The following is a 22321-nucleotide window of genomic DNA, read 5'->3' on the forward strand; positions in this document are numbered from 1 at the left end:
CTGGATTATCAGTTAATCTCTGTGAAGGTTAATCTTGATTGTCAATTTGATGGGATTTGGAATTGCCATCAAACGAGTCTCTGGGCATGTTTCAGGGTGGGTGGTGTGGAGATTTATTTCAATTGGGTTAACTGAAGTAGGAAGGCCAACCTTAAATGTGGGTAGCACCATCTCATGGGCTTGGGTCTGGTCCTAGAAGAAGAGCACAGGCATTCACTGCTTCCTGCTGCCTGACTGTGGGTGAGGTGTGACTAGACGCCTCCTGCTCCTGTTGGCATGCCTTCCTCTCAGTGATGGACTATACTCTGTAGAACTATAAACTGGAATAAATTAACCACTCTTCCTCCATTTTGTCAGGGTATGTAATCACAGCCATGAGAAAAATAACTAATGCAATCTCTTAAATATCTTTAGCTCTCATCAGCTCTGTTTTAATCATTCCCTTTGGCCATCACCTCTCATCGGGATTCCTACAGCAGTTTCCTAAAATAAATAATAGTAATAACGATAATAATACTTTCCAACTGTCAAATTCTAAGGCTTATAAAATAATAATAATAATAATAATGATAATAATAATAAATAGAAGGCTGCCACTATCCTTCTCCAAGCTAACTTTGCTTCTCAGAGACAAGAACCACTTTTTTATTTCTTCAGCTCTCTTTTGGTATATAATTTCATTTTCCAAATGAGATATAAACCCTATTCCTTACTTTTAAGTTCAAACATTATTTACTGACTTTGAACAATGATTCTTCTGATACTACCTTCTCCTCCATCTTTCAATATAATTAGATCTATAATTAGATCACATTTTGGGTTAAGTCATTAAACAGTATTTAAATATTATAAGAATGACCACTGAAAGCATTAACTTTCTAAGATACTATCATCCTTCCCAGGGCTCTGTGTCCCGGTGAAGTCTTGCACTTGGGCCTGCTGGGCAGGAGGGACATGAAGGGACAGAACTTGATATATGAGAGGTGAGATAGGCTGGATATCAGCTCCTGGGCCTAAAGGAGGCCTGGGTGGTATCCAAACAGGATTCCCTGGACAGGTGGATGTAGCAGGCAAAGCTAATATAAAGCCTTCTGCAGGAGCCAAAGGCAAGAGCCCCAAAGAAACTATAGTTTTGGGGATTGGCAAAGGCTGACAGCTTAACAGATGCTGGCCTTGTGGGCAGAGTTCTGGAGCCCCTGGCAATGACTGGGCTTAAGATATTGCTTTTTTAAGGAAATATTTAAAAATTCTGTGTATATGTGTTGGCAGGTGCATGTGAGTGCCTGTTAAGTATGGATAAGGATGTCAGATGTCCTAGAGCTGGTTACAGGCAGTTATGAGTGGTTCAGCATGGGTGCTGGGAACAGGACACAGTGTCCTGTGCAAGAACAGCAAACACTCTTAACTGCTGGGCCAGCTCACTAAGGCACTTCCTGCACCATTATTGGAAACAACACAGGTTCCATCGGGGAATACTTCAGTGAGAGGCAGCACGTTTACCGGTGACTATGAGCGGTAAGGCAGTCAGAGTTTAGGCAGACTGATGCAGGAGACCTGCTGAGCTTGGTGGTGAGAAAAAAAGTTCAAGTCAGGCAAGAAGAAAAAAACCCTGGGGGACTCTCAGTCCTACCAAGGGCAGTTCCCATTCACAGAGCACTTCCAATTAGAGGGTGTTTTTCCATCCAAACTCATTTTCCTTTTATTAAAGTCCAACTTACTATTACATGGTCTGATTCTCAAAGGCAATGTTGCTCAAATAAAACATTTCCATGTGATTGCTTCCATCTAATACCAATGGCAATAAAGGCTTAAAAAGCCCACCACGGGGAATTTTACTGTTCGTAGGCACAGTTCCAGAGAGGCAGATTTCCTTATGGGGTCTTCTTTGTCCATAACAAACTCCAGGATGCAAGCAGGACTAGCAAAATCATTATGCTTCCAGAATGCCTGCAAAGTAGCATCGGTGATTTCTCATTGGGCTTGAGTCGCAGATCACAGCCAACAAGCAGGTTCAGGCCTTTATTCAATCCCTAGGCGTCTGTCTGGCTTGGTCAGGTGTTCCGGCTTATTCAGCTAACATCAAACTCACCTGTCTCACGTGATCCATGAGAGTAGCTGCAAGTTGATTGGACAGCAGAGGTAGAGCTTGTGGTAGAGGTGACGTGTAGGAAACTCGGAAGTGTATGGCTGCGGTGAGTAGGAGAGGCCAACAGCCAGCACGACCAGGCTAGGTAGGGTTCAGGCAGGGCACTGGCTGAGGCTGGAGAGAAGACAATGTGAGCGAGCGAGGAGCACCTAGGAGATTCTATTTTTAACTCTGCGTATGTGCGAGCATGAGTGCAGTGCTGGTGCAGGCCAGAAGGGGGCGTGAGATCCCTTGAGGCTGAAGTTAGAAGAGTTAAGTTAGAAGTTGTAAGCTGCCAGAAGTGGGTGGAGGGAACTGGACAGGGGTCCTCTCTAAGAGCAGTGACTGCTCTTAAGCACTGAGCCATCGCTCCAGTTCCCACCCTCCCCACCCCCATCCACCCCCAAACTCCTCTTCTGATGTCACGATGACACAGCAATCCCACTATGGTGGTACTAATGCTATTCTCATCTTACAAAAAGGCTCAGAGGCTCCAAGAGATGGCACGATCTGCCTAGAAACAGCTGACCTCAGAAAAGAGAAGCTGAGATCCTAACTCAAGTTAGTGTGAAGGCACAGCAATGTTTTGACTCTGTGACATAATGTTGTCATCACTGAAGATTGTGTATGTCTGTGACCTTTCCATGGTTGTTACCAAATTCCTTAAAACAGTGTCAAGAGAGAAACAGGTTATTTTCAGTCTGTGGTCAACTGGCTCCCTTAGGAGCCGAGGTGAGGCTGAACAGGGCGACCATGGGAACATGGGAAGGAGGAAGCCTTTCACCTCCCGATGGGCAGGAAGCAAAGAGATGCGAGGCCATGGACCAGCTCCCCAAAGAACTCTAGCATATTGACTTATTATTATTTTCTTAAATCTAGGTCCACTTACTAAGATTTCCAGAATCTGACAAAATAGGACTACCAGCTAGACCAATAAATTCAATAAATTAGTGGGTATTTGGGGGGAGGCATGTCACATCCAAACCATAGCATATCTATGGGAAGTCTCTTTAATATAACTGTCTATTCTTGGAGGATTTCGTACACGTAACCTACTTTATGACTACCCCGTTTTCTTCCAGGCCACTCTTTCATATCCCTCTTCTAGCTTCATATTATGTTTTATTTTATTTTATTGAGGCAGTGCCCCACTACACAGCTTAGGCTAGCTTCAACCTAGCCATCCTCCTGCTTCAGCTTCCTAAATGGTGGGATTATAAAAATGTACCATCATCATACCTGGTGTGGTTCTGGCATGTTAGTTCTGTCTCAGGGAAGAAACCTGTGTGGTTAGCAGTGGACAGAAAACTAGGAGAAGCCACTGATATGAGCTGGGCAGTAAGAAGAGAACATAGAGTGTATGAGTGCCACAGGCTATTCCCAGATGGTGGAGGGCAAAGAATAACACACACACACACACACAAGTGAGTGGCTGCTCTTCTTTCATTCGTGGTTTGAGTTTTCTTTCTTACTTTTGTGTTATTTGTACAATAAGAACAATTCATAGAAAGACTGGGAACCCATGAGTTCCTATATGGTATGTCTGGAGTCAAGCGTTAGCCCTGGGTCTGGAAGCAGAGCTATCCTGATAGCAGCACTTGTAAAATCAGCTGCTTCTAGACAGAGAGAGGAGAAAAGGCTACCATGTGGTCTAGGCTGGGAGGATTCGGCTCTAATGGTTGCCACAGCCAGTGAGAAGTTCTGACCTGGGCAGGGAAATTCAGCTGTGCCTAGCACCTCCCTAGGGGTTTTTACACCTGATGGGGATTGCTGCTCCCTGGTCATTTGTTGCTGGCTCTTCCTGGCTGGGGCTCCAGTGTGGCCCTGCTAGAGGAAAGGCCTGTGCAAGATTCTTATTGAAGGACAGGGGCCAAGGTGACCTGAGCCAGCAGACACTGAAACACCAACCACCTGAAGTTTATCTGGGTGTTGTGAGTGAGTTTCCAACCCTTTCCGGATGCTGTCCATCCTCACACCCTTCCCTCTACCTGCAGTGCTCTTTCTTGTGGTTTCTGACACAGCTAACCCCTGCCTGGACAATAATGCCTCAGCCTGTTGTTGTTTTCTTTATTTTGATGCAGGGTTTTATGGAACTCAGGCTGGCTTTCAGCTCCTAATTTTCCTGCTTCCATCCAACAGTAGTTGGGACTATGGGTACACAGTGCCATGGACAGTTTATATGGGACTCTGGGTAGAAAGCAGGATACCGTGAGTGTTCGGTGAGCACTACCAACAAGGTTAATCCCTTGCCTCCTGACACATAGTTCACACTCCTTTTTCCAGCCTCCTTTTGGGAAATGAATCACCCCTCCTTCCTCTTTCTCCAAAAGCTCTTGATTTGTATTTTTTTTTTTTTTGCCATATATTATAGTTATTTATGTCCATGTCTGGTCCCTTCACTGAGTTGCGGGCATCTCAAGGTGGCCAATGTCTGGCATGTGGTATGCGCTCAATCACTGTGTGGAATGACACTAAGTGGGCGTGTTCTTTCTCTTTATAGCTTTCTGGGAAAGCTATTGAGATTTTAGGCAAGTGACCAGTTGGTTTTATGTCCCTCGCTTTCCTGTGCATTCTGGGAGAAGCAGGAAAAGGAAGAGAGCTAAGGGTACCTGTGGGTCCATATTCTGCAGAGTTCTGCCTGTGCGCCTGAGAGGGGGCAATGACAGGAGTAGTAACTGGCACCCGCAGGCGCTTACTCTTTCACACCCATTAACACTGCCAAGTCTCACAAGGCTCTAGGAAGTATGCCGGGAAGCAGTGTATGGCTGAGGAAACAAAAGCTCAGGAAAAAAAAAAAACCAAAGCAATCTGCTGAATATTAAATTGTCTCAAACCCGGCTCTGTTGACTTCACACCCCCTTCCCTGGAACTATGGGGGTCACAGAGGCTCTACCTAGCCCGCTCCCATAACACTTTGCTAAGGAAGGACAGCAGGCTAGACTGGAACCCTTCATAGGTGCATTTGCACTGGATCCCAGTCATTGACATCATACGTGTTTACCTGTGTCCCCTCCTTTACTTCTCTGTCCAAAGCTCAGGCCTCTGGCAAGCCCCTCACTTTTACTGGGTCTTGGTTTTCATCTCTGTAAACAAAGGCTGAACTAGAAGTCGCATCCAGTCCAGGGCACAGCACAGCATTGCTCTCCCTCTCCGGGTGGACAACTCCTAGCTCCAACACTAGAGGCCTCCCAGACTCCAGCTGACACGAGGAGGTGTGTAGCCAACACTGCAGCCTTTTCCAGGCTGGCTGTGGAACCCGAGCCTCCTCTAGACGGCAGGGCCGCTCTACACAGATCAAATCCGGAGCCTCATTAGTCATGTCAGATGACATAGTTAACACTTGGGGCAGGCATAGCAAGTTCATCAAAAGCCCCTATGTGCTGGCTGCACCACCGAAGCTGCGGAACTACTGTGTACGGCGCAGCAGCACCTCAGAGGGGCAGCGCCAGAGTTCTTCCACATCAGGTTTTGATTAATCACATAGACGTGTCTTTAATCGGTGCCAGGGTAGCGGCCAGGGAACTCATGGGAAGGCAGGATGTTATGCTTTCTTTCCCCGAGGTCCCATAAAGCAATGAAAGATGAGGGGCAGCATCACTGCTCGTTGGATATTTATCGACCATGCAGACCCAGAAAACACAAATAATTATCTGAATCAAAACCTAACCTCAATCTCCCAACTCGCTGGAAAGCAGGCATGTTCCCCTCTGCCCGACTTGCTCGCATGCCTGTTTACTGAGCCATACAGCTGAGCAAAAGAGGTAAGACCTACAAGTTAGGTAGCACTGAGAACATCCTCAGGACTCCTCATCCGAAAGATGCCTGGAGATAACTGGGAAGGTGCACACCCTCAAAAGAGCCCTGCCTCCAGCCCCTCACTATCCTATGAACCGATGTCAGAAGTATGTACTCTTCGGTTCTTTAGAGAGCCGGGCAGTGGTGGTGCGCGCCTTTAATCCCCGAATCTGGGAGGCAGAGGCAGGTGGATTTCTGAGTTCGAGACCAGCCTGGTCTACAGAGTGAGTTCCAGGACAGCCAGGGCTGCACAGAGAAACCCTGTCTCAAAAAACAAAAACAAACAAACAAAAATCTTTTGAGATTTAAGTAAGATACATGGAGTGAGCCAAGCATGGGGGTACATGCCTTTAATCTCAGCATCTAGAGAGATGCTATCTGGTATTATGGTGTATTACTTTAATACCAGCACTCCAGAAGCAGAAGCAAGTAGTCTCTGAATTTTAAGGTCAGCCTGATTTACAAAGTTAGTTTCAGACCAGCCATGGCTACATAGTGAGCTCCTGTCTCAAAAAGAAAAAGAAAAAAAGGAAAAGGAAAAGGAAAAGGAAAAGGAAAAGGAAAGAAAGAAAGAAAGAAAGAAAGAAAGAAAGAAAGGAAGGAAGAAAGAAAGGAAGGAAAGAAAAAGAAAACCAAAAGAAAAAAAAGAAAAAAAGAAAAAAAAAAGGACACATCTCACATAGCAAGCACTGTTCTGGTACCATAGAAAATAGGGCATGGAGTCAAATAAAGAGGGAGTGGTGGGAGAAAAGATGGTGGGTCCACAAAAGAAACTGATGTGTAGCTTAGTAGCATCGAATCACATAGAAGTCGAAGCATCAGAATATGGTTTCAGGAGGATTTGGATTTAAATTTTAGCTTTCGGAGACAGGAGAGATAGCTTAGCAGATGAGAGCACTTGCTGCTCTTGTCTCAACAAGACAAGAGTTCTATTCCCAGAACCCACACTGCGAAGCTCAGGCCCCCTGTAGCTCTAGTGCCAGGGGAACTAGTTCCTGGCCTCCTTGGGTGCCTGCACATATGCATGTATAACACAGACAAATATGCATACACATAACTAGAGAAGAAACACACATCTCAAAACACTTTACCTGTTAAAAACAAATCTCAGATGGCTGGAGAGATGGCACAGCTGCTAAGAGCACTGCTGCTCTTCCAGAAGACTCAGGTTCAATTCTAAGAACGCACATGGTAGCTCAGACCCATCTGTAGCTCTGGTTCTAGGGAAGCCAGTTCCCGCTGCATGCAGGCACACACTCATAATCCACAAATATAACAATAAATAAATAAAAGCAAAAGAATTCAAAGAAGTATCTCATTTGAATTTATGACCTTCCTTTGACTGAGTTTTAATGACAGTATATTATGTGGTCCTGCACATGGCACTTGTGAAGACCTCGAGAGTTAGCAGGCTGGAAAGAACATAGCACAAGGCTCAGCACTGATCAGGTCTAAATTAAATAAGCACCATGCCTTAGATAGGCTTTTACTGCTTTGAACAGATACCATGACCAAGGCAAGTCTTATAAAGGACATTTAATTGGGGGCTGGCTTACAGGTTTAGTTCATCAAGGCAGGAGCATCTAGGCAGGCATGATGCAGGAGTAGCTGAGAGCTCTACATCTTCATCTGAAGGCTGCTAGCAGAATACTGGCTTCCAGGCAGCTAGGATGAGGGTCTTAAGCCCATGCCTACAGTGACACACCTACTCCAACAAGGCCACACCTCCTAATAGTGCCACTTCCAGGGCCAAGCATATATAAACTATCACACACCAGGGAGTTGGAGAGATGGCTCAATAGTTAAGAGCACTTGCTGTTCTTCATAAGACCTGGGTTCAGTTTCTAGCACCCACATGTCTTACAACCACCCATAACCCCAGTTCCAGTGGATCTGGTACTTTCTTCTGATCTCTGTGATTACCAGGCACACATACCACACACATGCATGCAAGAGGTAAAGCACTCATGCATGTGTAAAATTAATCAATCTAAAATAAAATTATCACCAGTAAAGTTCTGATAAGAGTTCTATGTTTATTCCTGAAATAAATAAGCACTGATCAGGGGTCCTATGCTAGCCTCTGTTCTGGACACGTATATGGTATGGTGGTTTGCATAGGTTTGTCCCCCATTGGTTCATGCTTGGCCCATAGAGAGTGGCACTATTAGGAAGTATGGCCTTGCTAGAGTAGGTGTGGCCTTACTGAAATCAGTGTGGAGGAAGTGTGTCACTGTGTCACTGTGGGGTATGGGCTTTGTTGTCTCCTGTGCTCAAGCTCCAGCCAATGTTTGACAGTTCCTCCTTACTGCCTGTGGGCCAAGAACTCTGAGCTCCTTCTTCAGCACCATGTGTACCGACATGCTGCCATGCTTTCTGCTATGATGATAGCGGACTACTTCTGAAACTGTAAATCAGTACCAATGAAATGTTTTCCTTATAGCAATTGCCTTGGCCATAGTATCTCTTCACAACAATGGAAACCCTAAGACAAAAGTTCATACCAGGGACTGGGGTATTTGCTCTGATAGGCTTGACCATGTTTTTGTTTGAAGGAATGTGATTTTAGGATTTGGGGTTAGAAAAGTAATGGAATGCTTTAAGCGTAGCTCAATGGGCCATACTAGTAAAAGCATGGAAGACAGCGGTGCTGAGGGTGACTTGAACTGTGGGAGTCTGGCTCATGAGGTTTCAGAGGAGAAGAACTTTAGTATGTTGCCTAGAGATTGTTCTTGTGACATTTTGGTGAAGAATGTGCTTGCTTTTTGCCCTTGTACGAAGAGTCTGCTTAAAACTATGACGAAGAGATTTAGATTAATTGCTTTGACAAAAGAAATCCCAAAACAGCTAAGCATTGACTGTGTTCTGTGGTTCACTCTTAAGAAGAGTATTTTGATCAAAAATGTATGGACCAAGGATCAAAAGCGCACTAGGAAGTGGAATAGAGCTAAATCCTATGTTCAAGGAGAAAAACAGATTAAAGATGTTAAATGGAATTAAGGAAGTGGTAACCTCAGGGCAAGATCTCACTCAGCTAAGTAAGCTTCCACCTTGTGAAAAGGTTACTCCCCAAAGGACACTGCCACCTAGCCTCAATTTACAGTGTGCCTGTGGTTATAGGAGGGAGAGTTATATCATGCTATGCATTATTATGTCCTGGTTCTTGTTTTCATTTAGACACAAGGAGGTATGATTGCCAATTGTGTTGACAATGGATAATCGTGATGGCTATTCTCAGTTGTCAATTTGACTGTATCTGGGATGAACTACAAATCAGAACTGGAGTGTACACCTGGTCAGGATCTTGAGGCAGGAAAGCAACATGCCTTTGATCTGAATCTTGAGGCTGGAAGACACAGGCTTTTGATTTGGATCCATATACACAGATCTTGAGGCATAGTGGTCATGCTTACAAAGATCTATAATGAAAAAGAAGTAAAGAAAAGCCTGTGTTCAGGCATGGCGATATGCACCTGTAATCCCAGCACTCAGGAGACAGGCATGCAGATCTCTGAGTTCAAGGTCAGTCTACAGGACAAGTTCCAGAACAGTCAACCTTAAGCAGTGAAGGAAACCATGGAAAACAGAAAGCTGGGGAAGATGCAATTGAACAAGGGGACTAAGTGAGGGCCCCAGCAAGCAGCAGAATGTGGCAGCTTCTGCCATGTGGCTTTAGAATCAAGGGTGGAATTTCCCTCTGTGACTTAGGAAAGGTGCTGAGGCCAGAAATGTGCCAGGGGTGTCCCTGCTTAGAGGTCTGGAGAGGCCACTGAGTGAACAGGGTTATGGAATTTCCCTCGGAGACTAAGGAAAGCTGCTGCAGCTAGGCATGAAGGCCTAGAGAGGTCACTGCATGAAGTTGTGAAGGTAAAACCTGGATTATCTTGGAGATCCCAAGATGTTAGAGATGCCAGAGCCATGGGATAACTGCTGAGGAAAGCTGCTAACAGAAAGTAGAACCAGCCCAAGGAAAAGAAGTGTGCTGGAGTCAAAAACGCTGAAAGGAGTTGGGAGATCTGCAGAGCATTACGACGTCAAACATGGAGATGCAGAGTTTGGAGTTTGCCCTGGTGATTTTCAGTCTTGCTTTGGTCCAGTATTTCTTCTCTATGCTCCCTTTCCTTCATTTTGGAACAGTAATGTATATCCTGTGCCATGATATGTTAGAAGTATGTGATCTGCTTTTTGATTCTACAGTTAAGAGATTCCATGAATCTCAGAAGAAACTTTGAACTTTAGACTTTGAAACATTTGTTGAGACTGTGACAGACTATGGGGACTTGTGAAGTTAGACTAAATGCACTTTGCCTTATGTTACAGCTACAAGCCTATGGGGAGCAGAGAGTGCAATGTGATACTCTGAATAGGTTTGGCTCCCATAGATTCGTGTGTTTGAAAGCTTGGCCCATAGACAGCAGCCCTATTAGGAGGTGTGGCCTTGCTGGAGGAAGTGTGTCACTGTGGGGGTGGGCTCTGAGGTTCCCTATGCTCCAGCTTCGTCCAGTGTGAGGCAGCTCCTCCTGCTGCCTGTGGATAAGACGTTAATCCTCAGCTCCTGCTCCAGCACCATGTCTGCTTGCACATTGCCATGCTTCCTGCCATGCTAATGATGGAATAAACCTCTGAGACTGGGAGCCAGCCCCAAGTAAATATTTTCCTTATGTTTTGGTCTCTTTACAGCAATGGAAATTGTAACTAAGACACATGGGACCCTCAGGCCACCCTTGAATGAGACTGCTGCCTGCTGGAGAATAGTGGTGACCTAGCATAGTAAGTAGAGCAAGGTGAGCATGGTGGTGGTGCCTGTAATTCCAGCACCACCATAGGACAGGAAGATTCAAGTTCAAGGCCAACATGAGGTAGGTGTGAGACCACACTGGGACAGTCTCAAAATCAGCCAGTCAGTAAAATAATGGCAAATTATTACAGGCCTTCAGACACAAGTTTATACAGGGTTAGCAAGGAGTTAAAAAGTAGGGCATTTTACCTGGGAAAGCAGGATAGATTTTCCTGAAGAGATAATGCATGCGCCAAAGTTGATATGTGAGAATATTGTCATTTCAAAGAAGGAAAGGCAACCATACATGACACATGGTACTCTTCTGCTATGGCTGGAGTCTTTGGGTTCCCAAAGCTTCCCATGCTAAAAACTTAGCCCTTGGTAGTTGTATTTATAAGTAGTACATCTTTAAGAGACTAGCAGCTCAAACACCAGGAATATTTGTCTAATGTTCCCTAAGGTCCTGGATTTGAACCCTAACACAGAAATAAAAATAGTAGCCCATTGTCTCCTTCTTGGTATTTACAAGCTGGTATTTTCTTATTTTTAAATTTAATTCTATATTTCTCATAGCAAAAATTACTGATCCAGCTAGGCTTAGTGGAGTATGTCTGTAATTTCAGAACGTAGAAGGCAGAGGTAAGAGATCAAGAGATCAGTGGCTCAGAGGGCTGAAGAGATGGCTCAGCAGTTAAGAGCAAGTGCCGCTCTGGTAGAGGATCTGAGGTCAGTTCCCAGCACCTGTGTGGCAGCTCGTGAGCACTATGACTCCAGCTCTAGGGGATCTGATGCATTCTTCTGGCTTCTGCTGGGACCAGACAAGCATGGTGCACATACATACATGAGGGCAAATATGTACATAAACTAGAAGTACATTTTTAAAAACTTGGGGAAAAAAGAGGTAAGAATCCGCCTTAGCTATTTGGGAAGTTTGAGGCCAACCTGAGAACAGGAGACTATGTCTCAAAAACCAAATAAAGCTGAGAATAGTGCAGACACCTTCAATCTCAGCACTGGGAGGCAGGGACAGGTGGATCTCTGTGTGTTCAAGGCCAGCCTGGTCTCCAGAGTGAGTTCCAGGACAGCCTGGAACTACACAGAGAAATCCTGTCTTGAAGCAAAACAAAAACAAAAGAAATACCAAAACAAGAACAAAATACTAAAAAAAAAAAAAAAAAAAAAAAAAAAAAAAATACCCAGTCCAGTCCATGGGAGTGTGAGGTCGTGGCCATCTTTTCCTTCACTTTTACATTTAGGACATATCATCTAGAACATATTTTGAGTGTCCTGTATGTGTTGAAGGGAGTAAGTAACAAAGACACACGGTAATCAAGGGGCTAATATGTCCTGTCACCGACACAGGATGTTCTGACCATTTTTCCACAGAGGAATTCAAGTGAGGATTATTAGAAGGCCTCCAATCTCCTCCCGGAAGGCAGAGAAGTGTGACATGATGGGGACCCCAGGGAGGAGACCAGGAGGACTTGATGCTAGAAAATGTTAATCTAGAACGTATCATCCGTCGCCTCCATCCTGTCCCCTGACTCATACTCTGCTCTCCACTCCGCCCTGTCTGGAGGCCCTAAGACATGGAACTCGTCATTTCCTGCCGGGGTAAATCACAGACTGACGTGTGATACTCGTTCTTAGTTTTTACCATACCCCAGGTATAGATGCTCACATCCATCAGGGTGGAGGGAGGCCTTTCCACAGGGTGGCGCTGGGAGGGGTGGGGTGGGGGGAGGGGCGCTTCCCACTCCGAGGCTTCCTGGCTCGGCTCCCAGGTGATTTTACAGCCTCTGGGTCTGAGTCTGCATCTTCTGGATGCGCCTCAGTTCGCTTGCTACAGCACTGACGTGTGACCGCTTAACTGTGGCCGTTTCCTGGCCCAGGGAGCCTGGGCTTTGGGGAGCCTGGGAAAGAGACAAGAAAGAGAGCTTTATATGAGGTAAGCCTCGACAGCAATAACGAAGGCCAAGGACCAACTTACATTTATACCGTGCTTAACCATTTACAAAGCTCCAGAGAACTCTAGTCATCTTTATGAGCCTGTGCGAAGGTCACCTCGTTTTACCAAAGAACAGCTCTCCCAGGCAGAGTTGATCCTTCCGCCCACACTGGGTAAAATTTCCATTATCATCCTTACTGCTGTGCAAGACACTTATTTGTGTATCCCATGCTTCCCTTGAGTCATCAGCTCCTTGGAGACAGATCACTTTTCCTGTCATAAAATGTGTATTTTTTCTAAAAAAGAACAAAAAGTAATTTTAGTGTTTATTATGCATAAATGTGTAATTATAAAAGTGATATTTATAGTTACAATAAAAATAGTATGTCTAGGGTCAGTTAGATGGCTCTGGTACAGAGGTGCTTGTCAGACCTGACAACATGTGTTTGGTCTCCAGGAATCATATGGTGAAGGAAGAGAACCTACTTTCATAAACTGTCTTCTGAACTTCACATGCATACTGTAGAATATATGTACACACACACACACACACACACAAAGAGAGAGACAGAGAGAGAGAGAGAGAGAGAGAGAGAGAAAATGTAATTTTAAAATAGTATGCAAGCCAGGTATGGTGGCACACACCTTTAATTCCAGAACTCAGAGGGGCAGAGGCAGGCAGATCTCTGTGAATTTGAGGCTAGCCTGGTCTACATTATGAGCTCCAGGACAGTCACAGTCAAAAGCCAATCTCCCGGAGCCGATCAGTGACCTCCAGGATCAGTGAGAGACCCTGTCTCAAAAACCAAGACAGTGATTGAGGGAGACATTGAACTCAGCATCCCAAATCCCTGTGGTAAGCTGGCAGGTCACTCTGCTCAGGAGCCTTCTAACTAGAGCAGAGAATTCACTCCACAGACTGCGCCCCAACACCACCCCATGTACTCTGATAATATCATCCCCCGTCCTCTCTCGGCTTCCTGTTTTTCTGTTTGAAACCTGTTACTATGGAAACATTGTGGCAAGCTATAGTGGGGTTTCTAAGTGAAGTGTTAAGAATTTTTAGAACCTGCAGAAATACAATGTTGGTGTTTAGGGAATAAGAGCTCAAATTATGTGACTTATTCATGACTTCACATACTGTGTCATAAATACTAACATGGAAATATGAGCCAGCACTGAAGAGATAAGTGGTACTTTATAAAATTTATGTACCCAGGTTTTAAATTTTTCATGGGCGTGTCCATGAGAAATGTTAAAACCACAAAAATGCAACACACAACTTGGGAAGACCTATGGAAAAGGCAGATGACAGAATGCCAGCATGTCCTCATAAATTCACATCTGTGAAAGGACTGGGGACCTGGACAGCCAGGGGATGTGGGAAACATCTGTACGATGTTCTGGGTGATGACCATATTCCTTAAAAACTGTCTACGATCATTCTTATTAGACATTCAATGCAGGGTACCGTAACAAACATTTCAGTAAGAGAATTATTACCAAGGGCACAATAGGAAAAACAAAACAGAACAAAGCAAAAATCACTTCCCTGGCTTGGCTTGAGTTGGCTAAGTTTGGGCTCCTTTATCATCCTAGCTCTGCCATCAAGCAGGTGTGTGACTCAAGAAGTTGTCCAATCTCCCCGGGCCTATTGCTCATCTAATCTGGGCTTTAATTCTGAAGTTACTTATTAGGTTATTTTATTACTTATTAGGTTCTTTTAGCCCCATGTGTGTGTAGAGGCATGCTTATGCTATGGCCCACACATAGAGTCAGAGGATACATCGTGGGAGTTGGATCTTTATTTCCATCGTGGGAGTGTCCCTGGATCCAGGGACTGAACTCAGGTCATCAGGCTTGGCTTTACCTGATGAGCCGTCTCATCAGCACCTCTTTCTTTAAGTGAGGCCTATGTCTAGTTTCTTCCAGGAGGTAATATTTCAAACCAGTTCCTTGTGGCCAAGGCTTGGGGGCTGCACTACTTAAGAGGAACTAGTAATGGCACGAGCTTAACAATTATCATTTCACTGTGCACTCTGCCTTCTCACATCCATTTTCTTATTTATACAGTTACTTTAAATGTAGCAATTCCAACTTTCTATTTTTTGTATTATAAAAATTGGGTACTGATAATTTTATTCTGGGAAAGATTAGTCTGCTAAGGCAAGAACCACAGTGGGTATACCTTCCAGAGTTGGTCATTTTCCTTCATCCCACAATGTTAGTCAGTAGCCAAGGGCAAGGGCTATGTCTGTGTCTACAGGCCAATCCCAAAGAGATTCAGTAAGTGGCTCTTTGTTAGACAATTGGGAGGGAGGAAGCTGAGGCAGATATGGGGCTGAGGAAGGCCTCCAGTGCCAGGGGCAAACTTCTGTCTGTTTCTGTATTTCTCAACTTTCTAAATCTCAACAAGCAAAAATATCAACAAAGCACATGTTAAAATCTTTTTTTCCTGGCTTTTTGTCACCCTTGTTTCCCATAACAACACTGTAGTCAATTCTTCTAGCATTTTAAGTACTGCTTGCTTCTCCAGTGTCTAGAGTGTGGTTTTTCTTAAAAAGGACAACTATTAAAATGATTGTACAGGTAGTGCTTAGAGGACAACAACACTGAGTTTGTGGACCTAACACCTGCCATCTAGCTCCATATAAAGACTCTTAACAACTAGCTCCAAAAAAGGTCACCTTTAGGGACTTGGGTCCCACCTGGATTAATCTGTCACTCTAGAAGTACAGTCAGAATCACACGACGTGTAAGAATTTGTCTTGATAAAAGTGGCTTAGGTAGTAACTAGTCAGAGACTGAATGCTGTAATGAATGAGGCACACTTTTTGCTGCTTTTCTACCGTGGTGTAGAGTACCTAGGAGCTGTAAGACAATGGAGCACTGAACTACATGCCAGGCTTTCTGCCCTGCGCCTCGTGTTATTCAGCCCAAGAGTCGCATAAAGGTGCTCTATTTTTGACTCATTTCCCCCACGTAAATGGATGTGCACACATATTTTTTTGTGTATTACCATATCTGTCTAGAACAGTGACAGGCTTGTATAAGCACGGAGTATTTGTTGAATGGAGAAATGGACAATGCACAAGGTCTATGGTATTCTTCCCCTTACAAACGGGTACTCTGGGTGCAGATACACCATTCAGTCCAGGGCCAGCTGAGGAGCCAGAAGCAAAGCCTGAGCCCCACCCTTACTCTTTCTAGACACAGCAGGAATAACACTTAGGCACCGAGGAACTCGTACAGTTCACGGAATCTATAGCCCGAGGACCTCTAAATCATGGCCGTTTATGTGGTGTACTCATTTATGGGCTTGGAAGCTTACTAAAGTGATACAGCAAATATTTTCATTTTACCGAAGCAATGACAAAATGCACATTTTAGTTTCATTTCTGGGGCGACATTAACTCCATAGTTTGTTGTTACTTAAAACTCTACAGTATAGGGGATGAAGAGACAGCTCACTGGTGAAGAGGGCTTGCAGCTCTTGCCAAGAACCTGAGTTCAGTTCCCAGCATCCACCGCATGCAGTTCACAACCACCTCTTCACAACTCCAGCTCCAGGGAAGCTGACCTCCCCTTCTGCACTACACCTTGCCCACCACAGGTACCCATACTCATATGCACATAACCACCCATCCCCAAATAATTAAAAATAAATCTTAAAAAAATACAACATAAAAAACCCCAACATAATCATGTACAGTAATTCCAGACAACAATGAAGTGACACTTTTGAATGTCAAGAGTTCTTTAAGTCACAATGTTACATGTCTTATGTTTTTGTAGTCTTCTCAATGTAAAACAAATATTACAGCTCGAAGCCATGCTCCCTGCATGTCCTAAGGGTGCCAGCAGACTTAATATCAATAGCACACTGAAAGCTATTCTTAGCACTAAAGCTCTGAGGAAGGCTCAAAGACTTTCCAGAAAGTCTCCTTTTCTCCTCCCTAGGGCCACATACTAGAAATGTGCCACTTGTGTGTTCATAACCACATTGGCTTTTTGAGAGGTCTCAATCACAACCTTTTAGGACATGGGTCCTTTTCCTTTCTGTCCCACTTTGGCTGCCAATACAATACCATGCAGCCTCCATGTGACCAAGCCAGTTAATTATTCATGAACCAAACTAGTGGTGGGGCCTCAATCTCTCAGCTGCTAAATTTTGATGCTATTTTAATTGTACTAATTTTAGAGAAAATATTTTAAAAACATATAAACAAAGATATATAAACGTCAACAACTCAAGAGTTGACAAATCCTTTCTAGGCACTTAAAAAACTTGGCAGGGGTGGGGGGTCCTGGAGAGATAGGTCAGCTGTTAGGAGCACTGGCTGCTCTTCCAGAGATCTGGAGTCCAATTCCCAGCAACCACACGGTGGCTCATGACCATCTGTAATGGGATCTAATGCCCTCTTCTGGTACATAGGTGTATAGGCAGACAGAGCACTCACACACATTAAATAAATAAATCTTTAAAAAACAAAACACCCCAACTTTTTAAAATTTATGCATATAATTTTTATCTTTTTAAACATCACAAGCATTTCCACTAAGCTGTTGAATACTCTTCATTAGCATGACTGTATACTAGCCTATTATAGTCAGACTGTAATTTATTTAACCAATTTCTGCTGTTAGACTTTCAGATTATTAAGCATAAATTTTGCCCGTATTTTAGACTGTTTCCTTAGGACAGATTCCCAGAAGTGGACTTAGAGGATCAGGGGACACAAACATTTCTAAAGCTCCCCACAGATAGTGCCAAATTGCCTTTCAGAAAGCTGTTGCCAATTTACACTTCCAACACTGCCAGCATATTTTTTTCTACCAATATGGATCTATGTAAAGGATAATAAAATTTAAGTGGAACATCCAGTCCTTGGGTTATTAATGAAGCTGGAGAGGCACAGTGACTTCTGGCACAGAGGCCTATGGCAAGGGTCATCTCTATCTCCAGGTATGCAGTTAACAGTGAGTTAGTGTGAGCACACGAGACAGCAGAGTTCAACAGGAAGACAATCAGATGTCAGACGGCCAAATCCAAGGCTGGGAGCGCTTCTGTCCACCGCTGTGTTGCACTTGGAGGACAGTGCGTGGCATATGTACCATTCAGTAAACATCTGCTGAGTGAATTAACACAGAATCTCCTTTCAGATGGCTGCTGCAGGGTTTGGTCACTTCTGGATCCTGGGAAACACTGACTTTCTGATTAGTCTTGTAAAGGTCTGCTCAGTCCTGAAAGTCTACCACAGCAATGGAAAAACAGTCCCAATGAAGGCAACAGTAAAGCTCTATCTAGGGTAAATACAAACAGACTCATCTAAAAGGGCACACCCTAGCACTGGTCAAAAGTACTTATACAATTGGTTTGTTTGTTTGTTTTTTTAATACGCTTGCAAAAAAATATACTGTGGTGGAATCTTGTCACCTCTACAGCACACGCTTTAATAGGTGATGACATCAATGGATTCAAACGCTGCCCACGGTCAAGTCATTTCTGGAATGACTGAAGTTCTCTTCCTTACTGCTCATTGCAACATGACATCACTTTCAGAATTGCCAAATAGGTTTTGAGATAAACCACAGGAATGATGTAGATGGTAGTTTGTTTAATACAAGTTTTAGTGAAAAAAAAATTCATTTTGTGAATCTGTATGTGGCCAAGCCTGTGTTCTCCTGGCCTCACACTCATTCCAATGTGCCATATTTTCTAGAGAGTAAGTTGTGAGACGATGCCAGACTGACTTGGCATGGACAGTGTTATTAATGGAAAACTATCACTCACCTGTCATTCTTCTATACATACTTTATGCACACTAGACAGGGACATGCAAACTTCGGCCCACAGGCTAATGTGGTTTACCACTCTTTGCCTCTGGTCCCCATTTTTAAAAAAAATTTTTTTTTTGAATTTAAAAATGACTGGGGGAAGAAATCAAAATATTTTATGAAAACTATGAAATTCCAATTCCAAGATCCATTTATAGTTTCACTGGAACGCAGCCACACTCATGTTTCCATATGAGCTCTGTCTGCTTTTGTACTAAGAAACTGGATGGCTCACAAAATATAGTGTTTCCTATACAGTCTGCTGACAACTGCACTAGGCCCAAGTGGGTCCTTGGAAGGGCCCCCATCAGATTTGTTTGTAGGTATTATTATGGGGTGAAGTGTGATACAAGCGGTACCACATTACCAGGATCAGACAAGGCAGAGATCACAGAACAATGCATGGCTGCCTAGGATAAGATGCAAAAGCCTAGAAAATTGAGGAGGGCTGATCAAACTGAAGCTTCACCTGGAGACTGCAGTGTGAGCAGGCACACAGTTCAAAAGCTAAAACAGGCTCTTGCTCATTGAGAAACCTGGGACCTGGGACACTGTCCCCAGAGCCTAGTGAGACATGCTGGCGGCACATCTGGAAACAGCAGGCAGTCTGAGCAGTGTGTGCAGCACAGTGGCAGCTCCTCAGCAGCACTCTGCTCCTTTATTAAGTGTCTTCAAGTCATTTTCCATCCAGATCCTTCCAGACATCTCCACAGCAAATGTGGACTGAGAACAGGAAATGGATCTGAAAGAACACTCTAGAAAGCAGGATGTAGGACTACAACCCTTCTTCCCAAATGAGAGAGCTTCCTTTTTCCCCTTCTTTTTTGAAATAGGGTCTTTACTATGTTGCCCAGGATGGATTTGAACCCACACTTCTGCCTTAGCCTCCTAGTGCTGGGACTGCAGGCATATACTACGTTCATCTTGATGTTGTCATTTCAATCACTCAGACAGGGACAAAATTTAGGAGACTACCATCTTTGTGGGGTTTTTTTTCCCCCAAGTCACAAATTTGGTAAACAGGTGATTCTTTACTTTGGGGATCATATGAAGCAAGATGAGGTGATCTTTCCTCGACAGGACCTATTCCTCCTAGACTGTTAGCAGAGGCACAAGAAACTACATGGAATAGGTGTGGACGTGAGGGTGGGGAGTAAGGTCAATTGGGAAGCCACACATTAGCAAGCTTGAGAATGGGTCAAGGTATGCAGATGGCCAGCTCTGTTGACAGCCACAGCCAGCCAGGCCCCACTGACCTGGGAAAAATAGAGTTGTTATATAGATGTTAAGGTTTGGAAAGGCTTCTAGAGGTAACCAAGCCTTGAGAAACTGGGTAATACTGATTATACTGGGCTTGCTAATGGTAGCAGGGCTTGGTCATTAGCCTCTATGCCATCCCTCCCTATCCCATTTCTTGAATTACAGGAAGACAATTTAGAGCCAGGGCTGAAGAACTCTCTGCTCCACATGTCTGGACCACAGCTTAAGTCATGGGCAGGAACACGGGCCCAAAAATCAGAAAGGAGAGAGCTGTGTGAGTGGAAATGCGTACCAAACCAAAGCCCCAAAGCAGACACACCTGGAAGGGTGGCCCAGAATCAAACAACAGGGAATCTGAGAACCAAGAGCAAGCTAGACAAGAAAATGAGTGTCTGCAGGGCACTGAGAAAACACTGAGATATGGGATCATGGCTGGATCTGAGTGTACAGAATTAGGAACCTAAGAGAGCTGTGAAGTAAGGTCCAGGACAGGACAGCAAGCAGGCACTTCAGAGTTAGTGGGAACTCTTCTGCCACCTAGGTCATTATGATCTCTGTCGTGTTCATTGACGGTGCACAGCCATTTCAAAGTGCTTTGCTCTGGACTAAGTTAGGGCGGTAATTCCTCTTCCCCCAAACCTGAGACATCCTGCTGCTGTTTGACTACTGCTGGGTGTCTTAGCGTTTTACTGCTGTGAACAGACACCATGACCAAGGCAAGTCTTAAAAAGGCCAACATTTCATTGGGGCTGGCTTATAGGTTTAGAGGTTTAGTCCATTATCATCAAGGCGGGGACATGGCAGCATCCAGGCAGGCATGGTGCAGAAGCTGAGAGTTCTCCATCTTCATCTGAAGGCTGTTAGTGGAAGACTGACTTCCAGGCAGGTAGGGTTAGGGTCTTAAGCCCACACCCACAGTTACACATCTGCTAAAGGCCACACCTCCTAATAGGGTCACTCCCTGGGCCAAGCACATACAAACCATCACATTTCACTCCCTGGCCCCCACAGACTTGTTCAAACATATGAGGCTATAAGGGCCACAGCTAAACATAGCATAATACAAAATACATTTAGTCTAATTTCCAGAGTCCCCAGTCTATAGCAGCTCAACAATGTTAAAAGTTCAGAGTTGCTGGAGAGATGGCTCAATGGTTAGATCTGACTGCTCTTCCAGAGGTCCTGAGTTCAATTCCCAGCAACCACATGGTGGCTCACAACCATCTGTAATGGGATCCAATGCCCTCTTCTGGTGTGTCTGAAGACAGCTACAGCGTACTCATATACATAAAATAAATAAATAAAATCTTTTAAAAAAAAGTTCAAAGTCTCTTCTGAGATTCATCCAATCACTTTATTGTAATCCCAATAGCAAGACAGGAAACCAGCTGGGCAAACTCCAAACGCTGCATCTCCATGTCTGATACCGTAGCAGTCGTCAGATCTCCTACTCTCTGAGCATGCTCCCTGCAGAAGGTGGCTGGCAGGGGCCCGACTTCTGGGATTCTACACAGGCAGAGCCATTTCCTCATCAGCACTCTGCTGCAGCTAACTCCACATCTCAGAACTTGTCCTCTTTTCCCTCACCTATAAACTAGCGTTCTTAATTTCCTTTGAATGACCAGATGGACACTCAAATTTCCCCAAGTTCAGGCTGATCCTTCAAAATACTTGCTATAGCTTTGACAGACGTTTTTCTCGTGTTCAGGTTTCCTTTCAGAATGAATCTAATGGTTTCTTTCTCTAAATGTAATTTCTTCAGCCATCCTTCTCACTGTTAACTGCTTGTTCACACAAAGTCCGTGACCTTTTGGATATTTGCATCCGTTCTGTGGGTGACTGGACGACTACTTCATGGATCATCTCAGACATTTTCCCACCCTTCTTTAAACCTTTTGTGCCAGTCAAATACTCAAGCCCTCGACACCACTTCACCCCCATACGCTTCTTTCAAAAGTGGTGGGTCTTACTTGCAGACGTGTTCGATTTTACGCAAAATTTGATACTTTGTTCTAAATAGCGGCCACTCATTTTGAAACAAAACCATACAGGAACGTTATCAGGCCAGGACTGTGAGAAGCCTGAGGTAAAAATCTCTAGGGTGCTGCTGGCCTAATCATTGCACTATTCCTGCCTCTCTGGAAACCACCAAGGAAGTTACTGCTTTTCTGAGCTTTTACCCTAGCGTCTAGTCAAGGTGTGCGGCTAGCAATCTAGCACTAATTCGGTCACAGAGTAACCGGAAGGCAAAACGGGTTAAAAATTAAATCCTCTACAACTCATGTTTGCGTTCAACCCGCGAGTTGTTTCAAAGCAATCGCAAGGGTCATCCCGAATCTGTTGCCTTTAAGAGTCTACGGTGACTCACGCAATGGACGCATGAACCGTGACAACTTTTACACAAGCCGGGCAGACGCAGCCGTGAAGTAACGTTCTAGCTTGCCCTGGATCTGCAGGAACCCGCACACAGCAAACCTACCCGAATAACCCGGGGTTGCGCTCGCCAGTCCCGGGGAGACTACAGCGCATGCGCAATTCCTTCCTTGCGCGGGTTGGGTTGTGCGCATGTGCATTG

The 22321-nt window shown here is 44.5% G+C and overlaps 1 long non-coding RNA gene and 1 pseudogene across 1 annotated transcript; both read right to left on the reverse strand.

Moving 5' to 3' along the window:
- Window positions 1–1678: 1678 nt before the first annotated feature.
- Window positions 1679–22271, reverse strand: Gm15506 (predicted gene 15506). Its single transcript, NR_144495.1, has one exon. It is a non-coding gene; the product is annotated as a predicted gene 15506 (long non-coding RNA).
- On the reverse strand, window positions 21201–22219 carry LOC108167485 (putative uncharacterized protein FLJ37770 pseudogene; annotated as a pseudogene).

Source organism: Mus musculus, chromosome 7 (genome assembly GCF_000001635.26).
Source record: "Mus musculus strain C57BL/6J chromosome 7, GRCm38.p6 C57BL/6J".
NCBI classification, from domain to species: domain Eukaryota; kingdom Metazoa; phylum Chordata; class Mammalia; order Rodentia; family Muridae; genus Mus; species Mus musculus.